This window comes from Vespula vulgaris, chromosome 10, assembly GCF_905475345.1.
Source record: "Vespula vulgaris chromosome 10, iyVesVulg1.1, whole genome shotgun sequence".
Taxonomy (NCBI): Eukaryota; Metazoa; Arthropoda; class Insecta; order Hymenoptera; family Vespidae; genus Vespula; species Vespula vulgaris.
This window is the reverse complement of record NC_066595.1, coordinates 5,785,519-5,813,037: the sequence shown is the minus strand read 5'-3', so window position 1 is coordinate 5,813,037 and position 27,519 is coordinate 5,785,519. Positions and strand designations below refer to the sequence as shown.

Here is a 27,519-nt window from a genome sequence, read left to right as displayed (position 1 = left end):
ATATATATTTTAGCGAAATAACGATCTTTGCGAGAAGAGAAAACCGCATTGTCATGTCAGCAATTTGCAAGAATCTGTTTAGGGTTCAGATACTTTTCAATGACGGAGGTTTCACGCGCGTTATATTACTTGTACGACGATTATGCAAATGGAACAGCTCATGGACGAATATGAAAAATGTATTTTCTTCGTGATAGCGTTGCTGTGCACAAGAAAAGGAGATTCTAGATGCTCTTATACCCTGTGATATCGTTAAATATTTACCTATCGTTTCGAGCATCGATGGGACATGATAAGAACAAAAAAAGGAAGAGAGAGAGAGAGAGAGAGAGAGAGAGAGAGAGAGAGAGAGGAAGGAAAAGGAAAACAGAAAGAAGCATTAAAAGCTCAAAAAAATTACAAAATTGTTTGGATATTCAGCTCAGCTCGTATTTGCTTGTTTCGATTTCTTTCTTAACCGAGTAACACCGATATTTTACGCGTTCTGACTTCTGCAATTTTATAGCAATATAAAAATAATATCACGGAGAACAGTGAAAATAAGATAACTGTGTATTGTGTATCGCGATAAAATATATAGAATGTCCCTTTTAAACTCGAATACCTATTGGATCGAACGAAATACAAAAATGTAGAAAGTTGCATCGTCTCAAAGTATAAAATATAATGATATGGATTTTACTTTCTTAAGAGCATTTCTTTGTTGAGAGAAATCTATATATACATACATACATATATACATATAAATATATATATCATAAATATATTTTTGTTACTATATATATATATATATACATATATGATAGCTCATAAAGGAGTATCATTTTTTCAATCTTCAAATAAACTTAAGCGAAAAAATCACATTTAAATTGCAAAAATATAGAAGTAAAACTTATGCATTGCGATCGTAATATATAAAGGGTTTAATTCAAGAAACTTAATTAGATCTTCAAGGTATAAACCTCTGTGTGTGTGTGTGCATTAATAATATAGAGTTTCTTCATCCTCCTATCCTTATCGATAGCTCCATCCTTTTCTTTCATATTTAATGTTGAATCAATCGACAACATTTTTCTGACGGCACGTATCGAGCAAAAAGAAATAAAAAGCCCACAGAAATAAAAACAAAAAGGAACGAACTTCCAATCTCCACGTGAACATCGATGTCGAAATTCAAGGGATCAGTTTATCATGAAAATGAATCTATCGAAAAAATAAACTCAAACGGATAACGCAACCATCGTATCCTCTGGTCAACCCTCCGCAGTACCCATTCGAATCAAACCAGCTCAATTTTAGCAAACGAAATAGCGAACGTTGAAAAATATTTTAAGTTACGATTGATACAAAAAAAAAAAAAAGAAAAAACAGGAAAAAAGAAAAAAAAGGAACGAACGAACGAACACTTCAAAACAATACGCACGAAGCCCATTTTCGCATATCGTTAAAAATACACTCGTTCATCTTTTGTCTCGATTAAAATTCGTTTTTCGGATCAACGCGTTACGATAATCTCATCTATTTCGAACGCGATGCTTTACATTTCCGTTTAGTACCGGGGTACATGTACTTTTAATTTCGTGACTCGAGATTCTTCCACGGTCCGTTTCGTTTTTAATTAAGTCGGATACGTTCTACGTGCTCCTCCTCTCTTCATTGAACCGCCTCCGTTAATTGGAACGTAACCAGCACGCGATACGATTATTTAAGAGGGCGCGTACTTACAAAGCAATACTCCTTTTCAATCTTTTATTTCCTTTACGTTCTAATTTATTTCCGTAAAATATAGTACTTGAATCCCCATGTACTTATCTATTTAATAAAGACATAAAGAATCATACATAACATTACGGAAAGTAAAGAGAGAATGAAAGAGAAACGGGGGGTGGGAACAAGCGTCGTTACGTCGATAGAAACAAAGATTAAGCGATTCCGATCGCCGAGAGGCATTTGGTACGCTCGTTTAACGAAGAATTTATTCGATCGCAGTACTAAATTGGTCATTCGGTTAAATCGATCGGCACACCGTCGCCACCGAATCATCGTTCGATTCTATCCAGAGATAGGAACTCAGTATTTATATCCTCCTCGGCAATTTCGATCCGTCTGTGTGAGAGATGGTATTTTATTTCGAATGTACAATTAAAGTCTCTCTCTCTCTCTCTCTCTTTCTCTTTCGCTCACTCACTCACTCTCTTTCTATCTATTTATCTATCTATCCGATCGTTCGAATCCACGAGATCATTTTTCCGTTTTGTGATTTCACGCTTTAGCAATTGTATCAATGAAAGAAAAGAAAAAAAGAAAAATCCATTTGAATTAATTAAAACCTACTGCTGGAAAATACTTGATGTAACATATAGGATATATATATATATATATATATATATATATATATATAAAAAGATAGAAAGAAAAATGTTTCATTTTTAAAAATCTTTCGATAGGGACGAAGGTCCATCGATGGCGGAAGAGTTATTTTCGATAGGGTAGCGAATCGTTGAGAAAGAAAATAGAAAGGAGTGTAAAGGAGAGGAAAAAGGGTTGAGGTGGATAGAGCTTGGATCTTCGAATGTGAGATTGAGACAGCGGAAACGGAAACCATTAATGGCGGAACGACGCAGTAGAAGGAGGAAAGGGGTTTGCGTAAAGTGGATGGAGAAGGAAGAGAAGGTAAGAGAAAGAAGGGATGGGGGAAAGTGGAAAGTGGAGAGAGAAAGAGAGAGAGAGGAGAGAGAGAGGAATATGGTGAGAAGGAGAAAGGATGAAGCGATGAAAGAGGAGGAAGAGGATTTCGAACAATGCCATTGTGAATTCGTAACCACACTTTCTGCCTTCCCTTTCTACTGGGTGTCTACCTTTACGAACTCCTATCTCTTTCTATCTACCTATCTATCTATTACTCTATCTTTCTTTTTCCTCTCCGTCACCTTTACACCGTCCCTTCCTTGTCCACGAATCTGCCGCAGAGAGATCCGAATACTCACTGGAAAAGCTCCGCTTTCGTGTGTCAACTTCTACGTATTTACCGTTTTTAATCCAAGTCGAGTGGATTCTCGACCGTCTCTTTTTCCCCTTTCACCCTTCGCAACTTTATCAATCCTCTTTCTTCTTCCTCTTACTTCTCTTACTCCATTTCTACTACCTCCTTCTCTTCCTCTTCCTCTTCCTCTTCCTCCTCCTTCTCCTCCTCCTTATCCTTCCCCTCCTCTTCATTCACCTATCTCGCATAGGAATTCAAAATTCAATGGGAATTCTTTCATGCGTCGATTTGCAACTCGACGTTATAGTTTTAGCTCGGAAAAAGATATCTATGTGACTAAGTTCCGTTCAAATCTAGATACGATTATCTCCGGATATAGCAAAATAATGAGAACAATTTACGTTTAAACGCTTGAATAAAAAAGAAAAGAAAACGAAAAAAAGAAAATGAATGCACAGGTCCGTTCGAACGAGTATATGAAATTAAGGCGAGTTTATCTTGGATAATTAACCGACTAAAGGCTACTCCTATCTTTCTTATAGCACTATGTTCGAACATTGGATCGATCTTAGAGACAATGCTTCTTCACCATTACGTAATTATTTATCTCAAAGGTGGGTCTACCTCGTCGTTATATGCCAGCAATCCTATTGTCTAGCGACTGTCTTGGTAGAAATGCACGTGAGCCAACGGAGAAAAAGATAAGGTGACTCGAGGCTTGCTAAAAAGAGTAGACACGGCGATGCAATCTCGATGGTAATTGTCCGAGAAAAGTCATTAATCCCGAGAAAAGCCTCACGATCGTTCCAACAACACGGGCTCGCTGCCAATTCGACTCTTGTAAGGAAATCAAAATATAGGACTGAAATGTCTGCTTGAAATGTCTTGTAGAAATTTAAATTTAAATCGTGCACTGGGACATCCGTAATTACGCGTCTAATAACTCACTGGCTAATAATGATCAAACGTGATTGTTCTTTTGACGGATGATGAGTACGAATATTTGCTGTTGTACTCGTTTATAATAGCTTAGGATTGGTGAACAAAAAAAGAAATGAAAGAAAGAATGAATGAATGAATGAACGAACGAATGAATGGATAGATAGATGGATTGATAGATGAATGGATGAATGGATGGATATATTTTGATAGATGACCTACGAAAGTCAGATAGGCTTGTTTTATAAAGTAATTCGATGACATTTCACTTTTTCGAGCTTTCAAAAAGTCAACACCGAACGATTTAGAAAGTTTACCGACAGAGAAAACGGATGTACTTTCGCGATTCAAGGACACGCGTATATAATATACCAGCTACTTCATTAATGCTACTATCTAGTTAAACCTAACGGAAGAAACGGAACGGTAAACTGATAAAGCAAAACCGCAAATGTCGTGCAAATTAAAAAGACTTATTATCAAATAAGATAAAATAGTTACGAAACACGCAATTACATAAAGTATATATGTATGGGGCACATATACGTCATATTAAATGCATCCGATTTGTTTCCTCTATTTTACAACGACTTCCGATTTCAAAAAATGTTCTTTTTTTATTGAACGTAATATTACTTTATTATTCGTAAAATCTCATCGCTTTCTAGTCAATGATCTGTACGTAGTAAGTAATAATACTAATAATAGTGGTAGTAGTAGTAGTAGTAGTAGTAATAGTACGATATTGCCATCTACAATTAATTATCCATTAAAAATGATTGTCTAATGGTCTTACAGTTACTTCCATTTTGACTGTTATCGACTGACTCAATACTACTGTATGATAGAGTCTCTAACGCGATACATTGACACGGTTATATTGCAAATATCGTTTTAAAAATCCCTCCGCGCAATACGTATGTAAAATTGCGTACCGTAACGAACAAGATTAATCATCGTGCAATAGGAAGCTGATAGCACGTGTTCACAGTGAGAGAATATTTCCACGAATACTAACTTTCAAAAAACGAACGAAGAAAATATCTCTGAAAAATCATTTTTATTAACAATTCCTAACTTTTCCAACATAATGTAAGTCTCAAATTGATATTAAAACGAGTACGATGTTACAACAAAATAATGATGATGATGATGATAATGATAATGATGATGATGGTGATGGTGGTGATGATGATCGTACGATTAACCAACGCCCGACAACATCGATTTGACTCGACTCGTATTTTTAACCGGTGTTTCAGAGATGCAAAATTCCCACATGATGTTGCAGAATAAAGAAAAATGTATGCCGCGATGGATCAGCACGATGGTGCAACAATCGAGTCTCGTATCTAGCATCCTATATAACATGTATATGTATCTGCATACACGTGTAAATTTTTGTTTTCATATTTATTTATATGTTTTTTAAATGAAAGAAAATAACTATTAATAAATGTAATAGCGACGAAGGAATTTTTTCTAAACGTTTTACGACGCGACGATTCTTCCTCGTTCGTTACAGCAAAGATCAAATGTATCTTTATTTTTGAACTTAATACATTGTAAAACTTTCTATTCTACGAGGAAACAGTTACGATTATTAACACTATATCGTTATTATGTCGAGATTTTTTTTATGATTCATTTTACCTCGTACCTGCTTCCTCGCGCAGCTTAATAACGTAGCGATCATAATTATTCGGAGAAAGTTATCTGCGCGTAATAAGGAAATAACCCATGAATTATTTGATAATTTAAATACCATGCTCGATGTAAAACCACTTTTGACAACAGTTTAATTATAATAGGGCGAAGTTGCGTTTGAAAAAAGAAAAAAAAACACACACACAAGAAAAAAGAAGTATGAAACAAATTTTATAATACTAGATTACACTAGATTACTTTAAATGATCCATTGCACAAGGACTAAATACGATATAACTTTCATGTACTTATCATTATAAAGAGAAACTCTCAAAGTTTCTTGCACATCACAATACATTATAGAAATTCGATGTGGAAAGCACGTGTGACTCGGCAGATGTCCACGTTGTAATCTAACTCTTGCCATACCTTCCCAACATATCTTCAGCGAGCGTTGTTGCGACCGCTTCTTGAATTCTCTACTTGAATTCCTCTACATCATGTGACAGAAAAAAAAAGAAAGAAAGGAAAAAAAAAGAAAAAAACGCTATACATATACGCGATCTTTTAAATATTCCCATAGAAAGAAATCACACACGGTCAAATCGGACGAGCTAGGCGACCACCATGTCATGAAACATTCGTTTCTTTTCTTAGTACGTCTGATCTAGCATCTCTTGAGACATTTCCTTGTTGTACACGATTATACCAACGCCACTTGCTAGAAGAATAAACAATCGGAATTTTCTTATATTTAATGCATCAATCATAGCTGCAACATACCCAACTACGAATCTTCAGTCGCAGTAATCTCGGCAGAAAAGAAAAAAGCTGCAAAGACAAACTATGTAAGTACTTTTGTCGGACAAAAACTTCCAGAGTTTCTCTTCGAACTACACGATATATGTGTGTGTGTGTGTGTGTGTGTGTGTGTGTGTGTGTGTGTGTGTGTGTGTGTGTGTGTGTGTGTGTGTGTGTGTGTGTGTGTGTGTGTGTGTGTGATGTAGCATGTAGCAGTTGTACAACGGATCATTTTAAGTGTTGCCGGACTTTATGTAAACCCTGTATAAACAAGCAAATCATAATAACGACTTAACTGAGAGATCAAGTCTTTCGTGTAACTCTTTATCTTGATTTTCTTTTTATATAGTCTATATACCTTAATAAATCTCGTGATCTCCGTTTATAAAGTGAAGCCTCCGTTCATAAATTAAAAAAAAAAAAAAAAAAGAAAAAAAAGAATACATAAATAACAAATACGCTTCGTAAACCGATGCATATCCACGAGAGTTTAGCGATTAAATATGTCAGCGGAGATATTTCGTTTCGTTTAAACGTTATTCATAAACGGGAATAAATGCTTCGTTTTAATCTGAGCAAGAAAACGTTTTCATCATCTTACCCCTTATCGTTCTACACCCGTGTATATGTTTTTATCTGGGCCGTAAATATACTTATTTTAACAACTCCCTTCCATATTTGGCGTTCTATTATTTTTTAAAAGCATATATACACTCTCTTCTTTCTTTAAAATAAAGTAGTTTAATGTCGTGTAAGGTTATATCATAAGATTCTTCTTTCTCCGAACATATTTCTCTATTTATGTATAATAATAACAACGACAATAACAACAATAATAATAATAACGATAATGATAATAACGATAATGATAATAATGATTTCAATTTTTAATTCTTCCCAGAAATAGGAGGCTTTACCTTAGCGATGCAAGACAACGTAATAGCTAGCAGAAATTACAGGAAATATATATAATAAAAGAAACCATGGACGAAGATACACGCAGAAAATGCTACTAACCCATAGAAACAATAGAATATATAACAGAGGAGGGTACACGTTACTAGCTGGAATAAAATACATAGATAGATACAACGTACACCTGTAGCAAAGATCATACACCAAGAATTAACATGACAACCCAAGCTCGTATAATCGTACACTATACTATACTAGAAATACATACATGGAAACATACTAAAAAACGATGGATTTAAATTATACAGACAAAACAATTATAAGCAACCAACATCTTATCAGCAGAACACAAAAGGAAATTCGGTTAATTAACATAGCTAAATGTTACGCAAAAAGAACAAAAAAAAATCATTAAATATTTAATTCTTGCGATAGAAATTAAAAAGTTTTGGAAAGAAAATAATATATAACAATAGTATCAATTCTCATGCAATGCGAACGTGCAAACAGTGTTAAAAATATTAATAAATATGTTAAGTACTATATAAAATCATGATTTTTATAATCGTACAAAAAATGGATGAACACATTATAATCAAGAAAGAGTCGAAAGTATAGCCCAGTATACAAAAAACTATGTAATATATATATGTAGATTATAAAAAAGCATTCGATATAATTTCTAGTTATATAAGATACGTAACTTCAAATCTTTCCAGGTGTTCTGTTTCTTTTTACATATATCTAAAGCATATGATTCCAACATCAAACAATAGAAAACAACCAGTCGTGGAATAAACTATCTGTTATATATGAATGACATAAGTATATATCACTATATCTATACTATCACAAAAACGCGAATAACAAAATTGCTAAAAATAATAGAAACAACAAATATAAAAGTAAAATTCGAAAGTAGTAAAGCCTATACATTGAAAAAAAGAAATAACATATAGAAACGATGAATGAAAGATTGAACAACGAAATAATAAACATAATGGAAAAAAAAATTACACTTTTCAGATTCTAACAAAATACAGAAATAGACCGTAGAGAAATCGAAAAACAATTGGAACATATTGTAGGGTTCTCGTAAAAAAGTTGTTCTCATCAGGTAGTCTGAACCGGGACTTGAAGAACCCAGGTCTTCCGTTTTCTGAACTACTGTCCTAATAATAAAGCTATTCAAGCCCTCTGCACGAATACCTACTTACTTACATTAAATGAAGGTGCTTGTTCCTACAGTCGGCCATTTTGCATATTCGACGTCGAATATTCTTCTCTAATAGTAAATTTCAAAAACGTTGGATGCTTAAAGCTTCTCTCTACCATTTCCCCTCTGTCAATCGCATCGCTGTCGTCGTTTCTGATTTTTCAAGTATATTGGATACTTAAAACTTCTCTAGCTATTCCCTAAGTCATCAATCGCGTCACTCGCATCATCGGTTCGCCACAACGGATCCTCTTTTTAAAGTTAAAATTAATCTCTTTTAAAATTAATTTTCCTCGTGTTGTTGCCTAATGTCCAAGCAAATAACGATTAACTACATTCCACTTGACTGACGCTTATTCCATAACCGGAGCCTATTAAATCTTGTCAGCTAATAGTCGTAAGCCGAATGCTAAAAGCACGCTGCTAGCATTAAGGCTGAAGTTGATTCATGCTGGACCGGTCGTGGACCGGGATCATTTCGATATTCGGCGTGGTCCGGTTAGATATGCATAATCGCGAATGCAGAAGCGGAGTTGAGGATGACCTTGTGCTCCTGGACTACCTGATGCATTGCAGAGAGAACGCGTAAAGAAGGTGCTGAATCACCCAATGCGGACTACAGGCTGATCTCCCTTTCTGGTTTATAATACTCTGAATTATTGTGACTGTACTCTTGGGGGCGTATACGATTCTTAGTTTGTTGGCAGACTATGATGAAAACATGGAACTGAATATTTTTAAAAACACAACCATGACGGAAAAATAATACATCAAGCAATAACAAATAAAAATGAGAATTAATTAAAGATGACGCATCACATTACAATTGCATACCGACCGCAGTACTTACTTAAAAATCAATATAAGCTATACTAATAATAAAAATTAAATTATAAAAATACATATGACGTAAAGTCATATTACAAATACAAGTCAGACGTAATGCTACAAAATAAAACACAAAAGGTCATATAAATTATAAACATTGCCGTACCACTGTGCAAATATAACTACGAAGTACAGAGAAATAAATAGACAAATATACATCATTAACAAGAGAAGTAGAAAGGATATGGAAACAAAAACAAAATTGTAATAAATTATCTCCACAACCGGTATATAACGTCTAAATCATTCATACAGCATACTAAACAGCTATGACTCAGTACGGATATACACAAATACATAACAAAAAAATTCATTATTTTAAAAACGTGTTGCAGTATAATCCAGTAAATTCTCAAACAAGAACAATAAAAAGTGCCCTGATACTTGGTGCAATCCATTTCAGAGGAAATAAACCTATCCAAATGGAAAGGGATGAAATTGAAAAAGAGGAAAAAATAATAATAACAATAATAACGCACGATCGAAATTTTTTCAAAATTTTACACGCTCAAACGAGAACGTACTGATCTCTCAAATCGAAATGAAGAGAAACTATTCTATATTTTATACGTATATAAAATACAAAAGATGATAGATAAAAAGAAAATGAAGAAGATTCGTCCCTCAAATAATTTTAGTCGCTTACATTGGTCGATGAACTATCTCTCTAATGGTTACCCCATTATCGATCATGACCATAGAAATTATGAAGTCGCATAAGCGTGATCAAAAAGAACGAAATAATACTAACGCTACGCGATTGGTCGCAGTCGCACATTTCGTGCGAACGAATGAGAAAGATATATGAATACGTATGCTGTGCGGCTGAGATACGTATAGAAAAGAGATGGAGTGGGAGAATGAACGAGAAAGAGAGAGGGGGGAAAAGAGAGAAAGAGAGAGAGAAAGAGAGACAGAGAGAGGGGGGAAAGAGAGAAAGAGAAAGAGAAAGAGGGAGAGAGAGAGAGAGTGAGAGTGAGAGACAGGGACAGGGACAGGGACAGAAAAAGAGAGAAACAGAGAGAGGGAGAGGGAGAGAAAGAGAAAGAGAGATGGAGAGAATTGCAGCGTAATCTACAGGATTTCCCTTTGACGTTTCATCAAGTGACGCTCGACCGTTTGCGCGCGCGTGACCGAGCCACAGCCTCGTACAAAGGGATTGCATGATGATGCGAGAGTACATTTATCTTTTGAATGCCGCTGGTAGAATAGCCCGTGCGTTACCACTATCGATCTGAGATAAAATGAGATAGAGAGAGAGAGAGAGAGGGAGGGAGGGAAGTAGAGAACGCTACTACATTTAAAAACTGGATACGTGATAAACATAATTCTTACGACACGTAAGATTATCAGTTTGTATTAAAAATAATTCTAATTTTGAAAATACGTTTTATAAGTAAATAATTGTATTGTTTGGAAGCATATAAGAGTGATAAAAAAATTATGCAATATCCACGTTCGAACAAATCGACGATCTATTCGCACTTCATTCCCGGAGCTTGTAATTCTACTCGTTGTTACAAAGCAAAAACATACTTGCGATATATCGTAACTACTATCGTTGAATATATAAGCGAAAAAACTGATAATATATTCTGTGTCTCTCTCTCTCTCTCTCTCTCTCTCTCTCTCTCTCTCTCTCTCTCTCTCTCTCTCTCTCTCTCTCTCTCTCTCTCTCTCTCTCTCTGTCTGTCTGTCTGTCTGTCTCTGTCTCTCTGACTCTATTTCTCTTTCTGTCAGACCTACCTCTCTTACTCTTCTATCTCTTTATATTAACCTAACAATCTACAGTGTTATGTATATAATAATGACGTATGCTACGAATACCAGTGCATAATTTAATCTTTAGAATATTTAATTAAAGTAAAAATAGAGACAGACATATGAAAAAAGAGAGAATTCACTACTGACGAATTTCGTTGACCTGATTAAATTATTCAAAATTTCGAAACTAACTGGAAATATTCAATTACTTTGAGAAAATATCTCGATACGACTTGCAAGGCTTAATAATAGAATAAAGTCGCATACAATACTGGAATCCATTGAACCAGGTCGATCGATTTCTCCTCGTTACTATAAATCCTGCTAAATCATGAATTTCTCTCTGATCCGGTGATTCAAGCACGAATAGAATGATGAATCCCGAGCCTTCTTTCGTAGACTTTTAATATCACAGTTTAACGGTAATCCCGTTTATTGACGAAGGCAATATCACTTACGTCTCTATATAACTACCTACACACACTTACTTACCTACCTACCTACCTACCTATCTACCAACCTACCTACTTACCTAACATACACATATATATATGAAAAAAACATTAAAGAGGACATAGCATGCCGCAGTTAGACGCATCTATTAACCTAATTAATTACCATTACGCTTTGGATCCGAGTTGCGTACTTGTTGATATGAAAAGATAAAGAGTACGCAAAGAATCGTTGATCCAAGATAAAAATGTCGTATCTGGATAGAAATCACGAATCATTATTGCCGATTAGTGGAAAATGTTCGAGTAATTTCGAACAATTTAAAATACATTACAAACCGTAATCATACCGTAAGAAATCGAATTCCATAAAAAGTACGAGTAAAAGGAACTAACAAAAGTGAAATACCACAGTGACATCTATTTTGATAAATTAACGATGACTAATGAGAAAAGCGAACTTCATTATCGTTTGTAATAAGGAGTGGGAGGGATGGAGGGAAAAGATTACAAAAAGATATCGAATGTATAAAGAACGAGAATGAGAAATCTATTTTCGAGACTTATCGCGTCGAAACGAAAGAAATCTTCTTAATTCCTACGACAAGATTGCCTTCTTTTTCTCCTTTCCCCTTTTACCCTCCAGCAATACGATCAATGAGAAAGCCAAGAAAAATGTCAGGATCGTTAAGGTTCGTCTCCTTCGTACCGATGACGAAAGTTTAACGGTTCAGAATTGAATTCGATCGAACGACAGGGTTGGCAAGGCTGTCGAGGAAAAACGAGTGGAAGGAACAAGGGGATGGAAAAAAAGGAAGGCGAGCTATACCTACAAGGTGAAAAAGTATCGAGATTCTTCGGCTACAGAAAATTGGATTTCGCGTGCTAAGAATGAACGGTCCAAGAGCGTCGTGGAGGAAAAATAGAAGAGAGAGAGAGAGAAAGAGACGAAGAAGATGGAAGAAGTAGAGAACGCTCTCGTTTTCTCTCCTATCTTTCTCTCTCTCTCTTTCTCTCTCTGCCATTGAGTTTCTTTTGCAGAAGAGCAACCCTTACACAAGCGGCACGGTACGTGTGACACAAGCATTGGACGAAAGTACCGTGCTTCTTTTCGTCCTTGGAAATTGGAAATTGGGTCGTAAAGGCGGTAACAAAAATGTTCCAAAGCTCATGCCCATCGTTGAAATGATTCAAAAGCCGAAAGAGTACCAAAATAGATACCTAGAAGATACCTGCAACGAATCTGCCTACATCTTTTCAACCTATACACTTTCTCCTACTTGTATATCTTCCGTATAATTTCAACTATGTTTTGAATAGCTTGCCGAATGAATTAGATTTCAAAAAGAAAAAAAAAAAAGTATCCCTTTTTTAGTAGCCTTTTCGGTAAATTATTCTCGTACTATTTTGTCATTCAAGGAAACTCTAAATGAAAACTCGGATCTTATATTGTTAATAGTTAAGTCGAAAGTACTTTCTTTGAAATACATCAAGGAAGAAAATAATATAAAATACAAAAAAAAAGAAGGTAACTCGTTTAAGAATGCTCACATCCATTTTCGAAAATAATATATTTATTTCCAATTCTTTACGATTTCTACCTTTCTATCCTTTTAATATTGCGAGTTAAATGGTTAAAATACGTTCGACAATGATTCCTTTAAATGGTTTTCTTTCTATGAAAAGGTACTTTTCGAAAGAATACCCTTTATGCGCGTCTTAAGTTATAAGAAGATTTACAATCGTCCATTAAAAGAAAAGACCAAATACAAACTACATATTTTAAATATATACAAACCGAATTCTTAGTATACAATTTACTATTCGTACTATTGTACGAAATGAAAAATATGACATAAAATACGCGATTGGTCAATGAGTAAATAAGTAACAATGAAATTTTTACTAGTATTCAACTAGTCCATAAATAATATTTCTATTGAATAGAAATTATTTCTAATGGAATTTTTCACATTTGAAATTAGAAAATATTTCTAACTGGAAATTCTTACTTTCGATAGAAAATATGTTTACTTTAGAAATATTCGAAACTTCAAATAATAGTAGTGATATTTATAAGAGAAAGTGGAACGTAACAATTGACTCTATTTGTATTATTCAGCGTCTATTTCAAGCATATACGTTTCCCTTTCCCTTTTACTCGCATGTAGAAAGATCCAATTGGAAAATCTGCAGTTTCTAAATCAAGGAAGAGCACTAGCTTCACTTCTAATAAACTCGGTAGATCGAAAAAGTTTTCCTGAACGATGGCAATGCCGCCGGCAGCAATGTTACCCGTACGTGGTTCCAACTTCGAATTAATTGCGTGTCAATTATGCACACTGCCGTGGAAAATCGAGTTTGGTCATTAACTCAATGGGGACGGAAGGCTTACGTATAGACGTCATTTTATCGTATTCGTTATATATAGTACAGTTGATTGCTATTTGAGCGATTTCTTATTAACTTGCTTCATTTTTTTCCTCTCTTGGTTTTTTCTTTATTCTTTTTTTTTTATGCTAATGAGAAGCTACGATGGGTAATAATAATATGTTCTGTCATTTTCAATCTACGTAATTATATACGACATTATTATGTGTATTATCAATGAACATTAAATATTACTCGTCACGTTACTCGATAGAAACATAGAAAAGACAGCTGAATCAATAACAACAGCTGGAGAATATTGCAAGAGTACATAATGTAAGTAAATACAACGCGAAAAATTATATTGAGATGCATTAGTAGGTGTTGCATAAGAATGGAAACGTACTTTCCGGTATGGAAAACTTCATGTTCTTTTCTTCTCTTTTTCTTTTTTTTTTCGCAAAAAAGATATTTCAAGATAACAGAATGTCGAGAGTGTCGACATAGAATTGTGGGACATACGAACGTAATATTACATCCATCGACTAGAGACACGACCGGTCGATAATAAGGATATTGATAACGGGAAGCGGACAATGATCATTAAAGCAAAGAGTAGCCAGTGAAGAGGTATTCATTCTAACTCCTCTTACTCACTCCTCGAACAAGGGGGTCATCGACCCATAACATAAGTTATACAATTACGTTTTCAAAATCAAATGACGAGATGTCTGGGAGAAGATGGAAGACATCGTCTTGTGTAGATTCAACCATCCACAATAATATATAGACATATTTCGTATTCTGACGAATGAATGGTATTATCTAGAAAAAACATTAGTACATGCTAAAAAATATTATTTCGATTTCGAAATCGTCGATGAACTCTTTAACGAATGAAAGAACATGTACATTTCGTTTTACGATATATATAAGTCAAAATTAATGAAGATGATTGATAATCCTATTATAAACGGATCGTTCGTAAATCGGATCGAGTTAAATATAAACTCTCTTAGAAAAAAAAAAAAGAAAAAATTAAAAAAGAAAAGAAATACAAGCTTAAAATATATTTTTAAATATTTACTCTGTATCCCTTTGGATGGAAATTAATGAGTTCAAAGGAAGCTTCTATCGATCCTTACTTGGATCGATCGTGTGATTTGTACGATTGTGACTAATAAATTAGCAGTCATTTTTATACACCATCGTTAACATCGAGAGCCACGATTAATCTTATCTTTTTCTTTCTCTCTCTCTCTCTTTCTTTTGTGCGTCCGAGTTTAACATCAAACGAATAATCCGAAAAAGAGAACGAAGAGAATTATCTGCGATTTCGTAGAAAAAGGGAATAAGTATGTCGTGCGACGAAGAACATAACAATGTCTGCAATTATTTTTTCCGCTCTCACCCCGAAACATTTTACCTTTATAAGATTTAAATTCTTATTCTTCGTCTAGAGAAGTTACCGATACTTTCAGTATCGTCGATTCTGAGATATTCCTAACGAATTCCATCGCGCACACGGATCTAACGATCGCGAGCGAGCGATTAGGTACATGCCTTGAAGGTTAAACGTGCCTCGCTTAAAGAACTTTCTTTGAACGCACGTACCTTCGAAATGAGTTGAATTTCAAACGAGTAAAAACAAATTTAACTCAATCGAGCGAGTAGGTTCTTTATTTGAAAAATAAAAATTCTATTTGTTTCATCGTTTCATCGCGTAAATAATATAAACGGATGATTTCGCACGAATGCGATCGAAATAATACATCAATTGAAAGATTGTCGTTTTACGATCGTATTTCGTCCAACGTTTGTACAAAAGAAATAGATAGACATAGAGAGGGCACATATACATAGATATATATATATATATATACATATATGTGTTAAAAGAAAGGACCAAACATTCATCGAGAAACATTCAATTCCACGAGGATAGAAGATGTAAAATACGTTTCGTTTTGAAAACATTTTCACTCGATATCGGTAGATGTATTTCCAGAGCGTTTCTCGCTCGTCGAAGAACCGTGTCGACTTTTTGATCGACTTTCTGTCTCTCTCCCTCCCTATCTTCCTCTTTCTCTCTATCTCTCTCTTTCTTCGCTTATTTCGTATGCACATATTTTCATGTTTTCACGAAAACCCATGGAAAACCCGTTGCATTTCGTGGCCGTTTCTCTCGAACGTACTCTTCTCTCTCTTTCTTTCTCTCTGTCTCTCTTTTTCTCGACTAACCTTTCTCGAGCAACGCAAAGAAGAGGCTTTGCTATGGGCTGGACTACGTATACGCACACATACGTGCATGTATAAACAGAGTATGTAAAATACGTCGGTCGATTGTCTCTTAAAATAAGCGTGATACATATACGAAGAATTTTCAACGAAAACGATGTCTTATAAAGGAAAAAAATAAATAAATAAATAAATAAATAATAATAACAATAATAAAAAAGAATGAAAACTTGTTAATTAATTTATTTACTTTTTACTATAACGTAGAACTTTGGATTGTTCTAAATATTAATGTTCTTTGCGATATTACTACATAGTAGATACGTAGATCTATTTTATGTACTTACACGTGTACGTAGAAATAATAGACACGTAATACGGTATTAAAGGTATGTAGAAAAAGAAAGAAAGAGAATGAAGAAAGAAAGAGAAAGAGAAAGAAAGAGAGAGAAAGAGAGAAAGACTACGACTTGATGCTGCAGGTGAAGAGGAAGAAAGAGTGAAGAGAGATGGGCAACAGAGAAACGAAGCAATCTGCCTGAGTCAACCGGTCTGACCACATGTTTGCCACGAATCGCTATGTAACCGGATGGGGCTCAGGACTCAGAACCGTAAGCAAGCTCCGTTGAGCCACGCTTAGACCAAAGAACAAATCGATCGAACCCAGTACTCTCCGTTTATTTCGTCGACATTCTCCAACTACCCTCTTTCTCCTCCTCTTTCTTCTCCTTTCTCTCTCTCTCTTACTTTTTCCATTTTATCCCTTCCGGCGATCGACATTTTAACCCCTCGAAGACGATCCATCGAGATCGTCCTCTCCCTTCGTAACCTTTCGAGAAAAGCTCCGAGATAGAAAATTCGACCGACTAGAAAGTGATCTTTTCAGTATCGTTTCGATAGATCGCACCGGCACGTACGAAGATTTATGAATTTAACGTGGTACACGAAAAAGCATAGCATCGATATATACCAGTCTGAAAAATTGATTTCTCGAAACAACGAACAACGCGACAAACGAAGAAGAATAGAGCAGTAGAACGTGGTTTATATATCTAATCGTGCGTCCGATAATCAATAAACTTGTCTATATGTGTTTGTATCCATATATATATATATATATATATATATATATATATATATATATGTTCGTTCGATATAGATATACAACGACGAGAACGTACGTACATATTCGAACGAGATACAAGTTACTCCGGTCGAGTGTTCGATTCGATCAAACGACAAAAAGGATCGAAGGCGTCGAGGATGTGTACAACGAATTACAGCTATCTGACCGTAACGCGCACGTACAATATACAACGGTACGATAGCTTGGTTGACCATTTAAAATTTAAATACCCGCGTTCGAACGCACTGCAAATACGCGTTCTTTCACGGCCGCAATCAACGCACGTATAGAACGATCGATGGATATGTTCAATCCTGTAACGAGGAGAATAAATAGAAGAGGAGGGAAGAAAGTATAGGAAAGATAACAAAAAATGTTATCGTAAGTTCGATCGTAACGTTCGAGCATGTCATATTCGCGTGTAACATCGATGCGATAGATACATATATCTAATCTTGATCTTGAGTACGTTATATCTAATCTTGATGTTGAATATATCGTGGAGCTATTTTTTTTTCACAGAGAAGAAAAGATAAAAAAAAAAGGAAAAAAAAAAAGAAAATGAGGTAGAATCAATAAGCTTTAAATAGACGCCATGATAATTCTTTACGACAATATCACCTTGAACGATGATAAATATTTGTTCCTGGTTTCTATTATCAAAACGAATTCTGATAACTTTCGTTCGAATAAAAAATAATAAAATCTATCAGATTGCTTTGGATCGAAGTAATAAGCAAATTACGTCGCTAATACTTTTTATTTTAGTTAATAATGAAAATAAAAAAATAGATCGACTTAAATTCGTTATATCGAATTAAGAGAGAAAAGTAGAAAGAGAGAAAGAAAGGCACATATAATTAAAAAATTTCCATGGATACGTCCAAACATGAAAAAAAGGCTGAAGAAATTGTCATTATTAGAAAAAAAAAAAGTATATATAAAATACAAATGCAATGAATTAAAAACTTATACATAGTATAAAAAAGCATTATTCTAATATAACAATAGCGAAGATATAAATCGATGTTATACAGAACCTATTCCTTTATCAGATTACTCGTTCGAGTAAATAATTAATCCGATTTAATACTCCTTCAGTTGTACTAGATGACTACTTTTTCTTTTTCTAGATGCTAGTAGTTTAAACGAATATTTTAGAAAATGTCTCGAAAAAAGAAATAATGGTATAATACGTTAACATCCTAAATACAAGATTATAAAATCAACAGGCCTTGTCCGTTACTAGCTTGTTATATATTATAAAAATATCAACTTTTATCCTTTTATTTTATTTTCAACTAAAAATATCAACGTTTATTCTTTTATTGCTCAAGGTATTACCTGATATTTATTATCTAAGTCCCTCGGTCGCTACCGAAATATATTGACGAGGTAAAAAATTTTGGTTAGATATGGAAATAACAATTAACATTATGAAGTGAAAATAGGAAAGGACAAATCCTTTTCAAATAACATGAAAATTAAAAGGGAGACAAAGTGCGGAGAAACCTACAACGGTTCCGTTAACGACCTTACCCAGCTCGGACTTGTATTAGGACAAACTGTTACTAGTAGGTAGACACGTACGTATTTAAGCTATCACATTCACAGACGAAAATAGTGGCAAACGGGTCGGTTGTTATACCTCGTAGAACGAAATCCCTTTTGAAATCTCGACGATCACGTCCGACGAAGCTACCCTTCGGCTTTTGCTTTCCTAGGTGCTAATAAAAATAAATAGGAAGACCGATAAACGAAAAGAAAAGTGAGAAAGAGATAGAAAAAGAAAAATAACAAAATACGAAAGAAAGGGAAAGCTTAGAAAGCGTTTAACGCGATAAATTATGTATACATCGAAAACGAAAATTATTATTATCATTTCTAGATTTCAATTTTATAATATAATCAATTTGTAAATTGTATTGTATTGTAACGTAATAAAATAATACGACGTAAGAAAATAAACGATCATTCGAATGAAATTCTATGATATATCCTTAAAAAACTTTCCATCGATCTCTCGGCGATCTTTCAAACATTCTTTTATGTTTAGCTATTAAAAAAGTACGTGTAAGTTCAAATCGTTCTCGTTTTTTTGTATTTTTTTTCTTTTTTTCTTTTTACAAACGAATGATACACGAATGAGAGAAGGTATATTTAGCAGTAATATCTTTTTCACAAATTCTGTTCCATGTGAATATATCTGACGCGTTCGTATCGTATACAGTAACAGATGAATGATATACCAAACGAAGAGAGAGAAAGAAAAAGAGAGAAAAAGATAGAATGAGTGACGATCGATCGAAGGTAAAAGCGAGAAATTTCTATAATTCGTGGAAATTTATGAGAGTTCGTGCGTCAAGCAAATACGGTGAAATAAAAACACCCAACTAAATGTGTCGAACGACCTTCCATTATACACAAGAAATCAAAAGACATAGGGATAAAAGGGAAGAAGAGGGGGAAGAATCGAACGAAAGAAAGAACGAATCGATTCGGAGAAAAATAAAGAGAAAAAAAAAGAAAACAAAATAACAAAACAGACAAAGAAAACTACTCTAAACTAAACACGTCGATAATGACGACGACGACATTGACTACGACATTGACGATGTTGACGAACGAGAATTAAATTAATATTTAAATAAGAATTAAAAATTAATTATTAAATTTAATTAACAATTAAACACTTTTATAACACTGAAATCGTTAGAATACAAAGACTTGGCTCGTTAATACGATGGATCGATGTAGATTCTATGTAAAAAAGAAAAAAAGAAAAAAGAAAAAAAACTGATTCGTCTTCCGACACGATAAACTGTATGAATAAGAAAGATGAAGCAAGAAAAACTAATGTCTGAGAAAAGAAATCTAAGAGTGGGTGGAGGAACAGCTCCACTAGTTACCTTGGCATAATTAATCGTAGAGTCGCAAACTAATCAAGTAGAAGGTAGAAAGAATCTTCAGGAATTAGGTACAAGCTTTGACACGACGAACGATCAATCAAGCCGAACTGAAAGTAATTCTTTTAAAACGCTGTGGGAAGGGAGACCACCATACCATACCATACCATACCACACCACACCATACCACATCACACCACACCACCTCCGACCATTGTGAAGGATGCTTAGAAAGTTCGTTAAAGCAAAGTGGAAACCACGTAATGACCGAGTTTCGGCTTACGCTCTAACTTTTCGTTTGTCACGAGAAGGGAAGTCGTAGAGTTGGGGTGCTCTCACATTAAACACAAAGAACCGAGGAAACGCATTTAGCATAACATTATTTTTCTATTTCTCAATGTTTTTTTCCTTTATCAAATAATTCTACGTGGAGACGCACAGTGTTGAGATCTTTTAAATGTTCAGTTGTTAATCGCAATCTAAGCGTTGTATTCGTATACACGTTTTGTTTCAAAAGGTGATAACTAAAAAGAAAAAAAAAAGAAGAAAAAGAAAAATAAAGAAAAAAAAAAGAAGAGGGAAAAAATAATCGAGGAATTCAACGAGAACGAATTATCGTTAGACGCGCTAGACGCGCTCAACCGGCATTGATTTTTCCAATGAAAATTACGAGAACGACGCGTCGTTACGAAACGCTTAGAAACGCTTGATCGCCGAAACGAACGAACGTACCGGCGGTACACCTGTTTATGTAGGTCGCATGAGAGAGCCCTATCACTCGTACATCTGGGTTACGTAGTGGTAAATACAGTGCTCTCTTTCTCTCTCTCTCTCTCTCCCTCTCTTCTACTTCGCTATACCGGCACGGAACAATTTTCGATCGCACTTTACACGATACGTTCCAGATAAGACTAATGACCACCGACAAAGGTAAGAACGAAGGACGTTAACGGATCGATCGATTTCTTTTTCACGAACCACGATCATTTTCGAAGGGACTAAAAATAAAAAAAGATAGGTTAGTTAAAACTTACCTGAATGACGGAAATAAATCGATGACGAAAATAACCGTCGTCGAAATTATTCGAACTGTAGCGTGTGAGCCTCTTGAACGTTGTCGAGCGATGAAAGGGGGCGTTGCGTGGTTCAAAAAGCTAAAGGAGAAACGTCAGGCAAGACCAAGCTCAATGTCAAGGCGATCGAGGTAAACGTCCTGGACAGCACGAGCACGAGCACGAGCACGACACTACTCAGCATCAACGATCTCCGTCGAGTCTCGATGTGTTTCTCCTTCGACGTAATTCCGCGAAAGTCGTATGTGTGGACACTTTCCGCGTGGCACAAATACACACTCGTATGACGGTTACTACGCGCGCGCGCGTGCTACTTCACAAACCAACGAGAGAGAAAGAAAGAGAAAGAAAGAGAGAGAGAGAGAGAGAGAGAGAGAGTGAGAAAAAACTGAAACGGTTTTTTCGAAGGACACACACGCTTCTCTCGAATAAATTACTGCGACAAACTGCACGTTCAAATTGTATGTCTATCTCTCTCTTCCTTCGTAGAAACAAATGACTGTTCAATTCGGAGAAAGAAAGAGAGAGAGAAAGAAAGAGAGAAAGAAAGAGAGAGAGAGAGAGAGAGAGAGAAAGAAAGACAGACAACAAACGGACGAAGGATAGCGAAGACGAGAGAACGTTAATAAAATTCTACGCGAACAAAACACGTGGTATCTCGTTGGACTAAGTACGAACGTTTCTTCGTTCGTTTCTACGTTCGTTCGATAGTCTCTACCGCTATTCTCGTTGACCTGTCAATGGCACGCGGTTTCTCCACTGTCCTCCACGCGCTCTGTTCCGATCCACTGCAGCCAGACGCCGCAATATCCGCGCCGCGACTGCCTTTCTCCGTTCGACCGATGTAGATTAATCCCCCACTCCTCCTACTCTCTAGTACGTACCTTCGCGAGCGCCACCAAGTTCCATCAAAAGAACGAAGACACGCATGCGCATTGTATCCTTGATCTTCCTACGATATCAAAAGTGCGCCGCTTATCGAAGCTCCTTTTATCGGTCGATACGCACTTTCTGAAAAGAAAAACGCATTTTCTTTTTTATATATATTCTTTTTTTGTTTCGTTTTTTATTTCCTACGAGCTTCGTCAAACATTGAAACTTAACAAATTTATTATATCTCATATATCGCATAAGCAAAATAAAATCGATTAACCTCTTATCTCGTTGGAGATGTAATTAAATGATTTCTTTTTTCTTAACCAACAGATTTGTTTTCTATGTCACCATCTGTCCCACGATCGATACGAAATTTCCACGTCGTATTATGAACATTTATTTGGGAGCGTAATCGCAATGAAAAAAATCAAGCTGTTACGAGTAAGCCGTTCCACGGATTTAAATTCTAATTCGAGATAGGTCTGCTGCGATGCTAAGGGGATCGGGGTTAAATTCGTTGAGCGAGGCGAACTAATGCGTTTCCGTCAGTCGAAGACCCCGAAGGAATTTGTAAATTCGACGGTGGAAGTTTTAATCGTCCATCAGGGAAGAAACGAGGGGCACGAACTTTTCGCATAGTAATTCTTCCTCCATTCGCGCGGAACCTTTCGCCAAGCCATGCTCGCTGACCCGAATTTAACACGAACGACTTCGAACGTGCACAGTCTTTAGTATTTTTTATATTTCCCGAGAGACTTATCGAGAAAAAAGGAAAAATTTGTCATTGGAACTACATTGATTCGACTTTTGACTAGAGAGCCGTTATTACCTGACTGAAGTACCTGGTAAAATAAATGAAAAATACCCTAGTCGGTTTCTATAAATACTCTACCCATATTACCTTTATGGGAGATATTTATTACGGGTATTTACAACGTCACAAGCAGTTTATATTTTTATGTCGGATAATAAAACTACCAAACGATTCAGGGATTTCCTTGTTCATAAAATTTCAGATAATCGACACATCTTAAACTAATAATATCTTTAACCTTGAGAGATCTTTAATAAAGTGTTGATCATAAGCGAAACTTGTGTATATTTTTCGCTTACCTGCATATCTATCCGTATAGCTGTTTGTACGGCGAGTCGCGTAGGATTCTAATAATATTTTATCGGTATATTTATTTAAGAAAAAAAAGAAGGCAAGAGAGGTGATATAAAGTTAGAGTAACAAGATTGAACATTCGTACAAACGATTATCGATTTTCTTTCGAATTATCTGTCACTCTCGTCTGCCTCTTTACTTCGTGAAGAGAACGTAAAAAGAAGCAAGAACTTATTGGCTTTTCTAGCATCTAGAAGGACCAAAGTCCTCCTGTCGTCACCAAGCTTTTCAACAGAAAATATAGGGTCAAAATCGTAACTGTGCCGCACGCTTCCTCGTTTTCGTTCATCGATTTGTCTCACGATAAATCATCGGTAACATCGTTGACCTAAAAATCTCTGCACGTATGAATCTTTCGCTCTACTTTCTCTATCAATTTCCGAAAGAAGAAAGAAACGAGTAAAGCATGATCTTTCATTTTAACGAAATCGAGGAAATAAATGTTAGAAAAGAAACGAATGGGTGTTATAAAGAGAGCAAAAAAAATATAGATATCCGTACTAATATTTCAATCACTGCAGTGATATGACATTTACGTCATACTACTGTTAAGGTCGTTAAAAATGTATCGGAAAAATAACGGATACGGATAACAACGAACATTGGCCTCTCGTCAATGAGAAATGCAGTTACGAATTATCTATACAATGCTTCTGTTCTAATCTATACGCAAAGAGTATGCAGGTGTATGCACGTGTATGCGCACCTGGGGAAATCAGAGACTCTGGCGTTGCTAGCATGATAAATGCCAAGCCAAAAGCACTGTCTACGGATAACTGTGTCACTGTGAAAAAGAATCTAAATCAAGCTACCGCACGAGAGAAGATAGCGTACGTTCGACGTTCTAAAACGACGGTAATAACGCTAATTCTCACTTACTACGAGACTTTATAATTAATGTTATTCACTCTAATTGCTCTCTTTTCCTACATAAATCATAAATTTTACATAGAAAAGAAGAGTACTACGGTTTAATTAAGTGGTCTTGCAAGAAATCGATTATATTATACCGTATAATATTTGAGCAAACAAATATTACGAGCGTCGTAATTAACGGTGTTCGATATTAGAGAATCATAAATATCGATTTATAGAACATAAACAAATTTTATGCAATCCAATTTACTTAATTATAACTTCAAACTTTTTCAGCTACTTCATTTTATTATACGTGTTTATCATTTAATAAAGTAACTAGTTATAAATTTGAAATTCTCCTCTTGAATAAATTTGGATAGTCGCCTTTATATTATATTTATATACTTAAATAAATATGCAATACATTCGTAACCTCTATAAAGATATATAAACGGTTTAAAACATATTTAATTATTGAAAAATTATATTCCCAACATTTTAATTAAATCACCATTTAAATATCGAACGTGTGCATTCAATAAGTTATTTGAATTCCCAAAATAATATATAGAACCAACAATAAGTAATGTGCATTAAGTTTCAACATGTAATATAAAAAATGACAAAATAAAAATCCATAACGTTACTAAAATTATAACCTGATGTAATACGTTTCGACAAATGTATATTTTTCTCTTGTATCATTTTTTTTTATATATCGAATCCAAAAAATAAAACTAAATAAAAATTAAAAAAAAATTAATGGGTATCCAAAAAATCTCTATAAAATTTACAATTGAACGAAAAAACAAATGATCAAAAAATTGGCCCTTCAGTTTTGAATTGCGTCCGAGTCGCATATGGATTGCGTTTGGGTATAAGCACAACTTGTGTAAACACTGATTAGGCATTTTGATAAAATGTAAATATATTCATTCTCTTCGACAAAGAATCTAAAAATTGATACAAAACACAAGCGTGAGCGACCATCGAAAGCCGAAAAAGCATTGATCGAATCTTTTTTTTTTGCCCCTCAAAAGGGAGTAAAATTGATTCGATTTTGTGTTGTAAATAACAAGCTGTAGCAGATAAAAAAAGAAGTTTCGCGACTGAAGTTGCTTCTTCTAATAATATCATATCATGATAAAAGATTTATCAATTGTTTATGTGATTATAAAATATAGTCTATAGAAAAATTATAAAAAATAATTTTTTTATAAAATTCATTTTTTCACGTGAAATCTATCGATTAAGTTTAAATAGCTATGAAACAATATATATATATTTTTTTGTAATAGAAATATAAACTATTTCATTAATAAATCGTATTCTTCGACAATTGAAGAACTTTTGGATTCGAAGAATCGATACTCCAATCGTGTCTCTCGAGAGAAATATATCGATAAATTCAATAAATTTTTGATATTACAAAGGTTTGTTCGGTTTAGTTGTCAAGTCGTAAAGTTGCACAATTTAGATTGCGTGTGCACTGAGGAGCAGTCGCCGACGGTCCACAAAGGCAATAGCAATGCAACGAGAAATTCATTGGGTCGCCTAATGTTTTGATCAGCTGATCGCTTACAAAAGTACAAGCGATACGAAAATAAAAGATATTAATTTAAAGAAAACGTTCTACTCCTTATTTTTTTATAAAATAACAACAATTGTTAATCATGGAAGATTTCAGAGTAAATCTCTACATAAAACAAATCTCTACAATAGTAATACATTTTTTTTTATATCGTTCCGTTTTGCAAACAAGACATGATCGCAATTTAATTTCTCCCCGAAACAACGTTTAAACAACATAATATCGTTTAAAGAATACTTCATCAAAATCTAATAAAAGTTTAAAAATATAACAAGAAATCTTTCATACTTGTATTTCAAAGGAATATATATACTTTAAAAATGAATACTTATTTTACTCCATAAAAAAACAATTTATGATCACGTTTCCTTCGATTTCTTTCTTCGATACCTTAGCGTAATATTTTTTTTTTAAGCTTCTTATATTTCTATATTTCACGTTATGTCTTTCTTTCTTTCTCTCTCTATCTTTCTCCACCTCTTCTTTTCCATTCCCATTCTACCCCATTTCCCCACTCTGTAGACCATTACCTACTACTCACTTCCCATTTCTACTCTCTCCATCCACTCTCTATCTTTTCCCCGCCTACTCTCTTTATCTCCTTTTTACGTCCCATCCTCCCTCTCTCTCTCTCTCTCTCTCTCTCTCTCTTTCTCTCTCACATACTTATTCGTAATTAACCAGCTTGGTATCGAGAAATATAAGACAAATGATCGTCCAGACGCTTTGTTTGATGGAACATTGAAAAAAAGAAAACAGATACTAATGGGAATAATTCGAAGAAAAGATGTTTGATCGTAGTCGGTTAAAAAAAAAAAAAATGTATAATCGTACTCATACACTTTATATCGCGAAATTTATTTGAAAAGGACTTTTGAAGAAGCCGATAAACGTGATTGAATAGATGTGACCACATGTACATACAAACAATACCTCTCAATTGAGACACCGGCTGGGTGGACCGAACTGAGAGAATATTACGTTAACCCATGTACTTTTGGGGTATGGCGTGAAATTATTGGTAGAAAAATTTTCAAATTTTTGGAGTGGGGATAGCGAGGTAAATAAATACTCTGTTCAGTGGTACTACCATTACTATGAAGTATCTTCAGCTATCGAGTTTAGTTGCTTTCAAGTTTTTGAATTACTTTGTGTTCCTCTCTGCAAGTAATAGTTACAAAAATTTTGTTAAGTAACTCCGTTTTTTAAGTGTTGCTTTATCTTTATTTTTCAACGAAATAATTAACGGGAAAGACTTAATTAAGAAAAATTATTGTGGCTCCTTTTCTTTTTGAAGAAACTATATTCTCAACTCTTTAATAATCATTAAAGGAGTAGAAAAGGAGTGTCATCGACATACCTAGTGAAAAAAAATGTCTATCTCCAATATAGATCAAATAAAATTTATTCAACAATACCAGTAAGTAAAAAACATTTTTAAGAGTCTCTATTTACAGATCCTTGTTTTTAAGTCTTTCAATTCTACGGATAATTTAATTTAATACTTTTGTTATCAAATAACTAATCCGATCTTTTATCTACTCCGAACGGATATAAATGTGATCATTGAGTGAAGTTAAACGTGATTAAATCTTTGTAATTTTTATCGAACATCCTTCTTTTACGATAACTAACGTAACGTAATTGGTGCATAATGCTATATTACAGATTTTTCTTTCGTAAATTAGCGACTCTAATTATATCAAAA

At 34.6% G+C, this 27,519-nt stretch overlaps 1 protein-coding gene across 3 annotated transcripts in view; it reads right to left on the bottom strand.

Moving 5' to 3' along the window:
* Positions 1-22,161, bottom strand: part of LOC127067060 (putative polypeptide N-acetylgalactosaminyltransferase 9) — a 170,466-nt gene extending 148,305 nt beyond the window's left edge. For 2 of the 3 annotated variants that reach the window (XM_051001555.1, XM_051001554.1), the window contains exon 1: positions 21,280-22,160. The gene's annotated coding sequence lies outside the window, so the exon portion shown is untranslated. Of the gene's footprint in view, positions 1-21,279 lie in introns of all 3 variants that reach the window. The other variant, XM_051001561.1, reaches the window with a different exon arrangement.
* Positions 22,162-27,519: the final 5,358 nt, after the last annotated feature.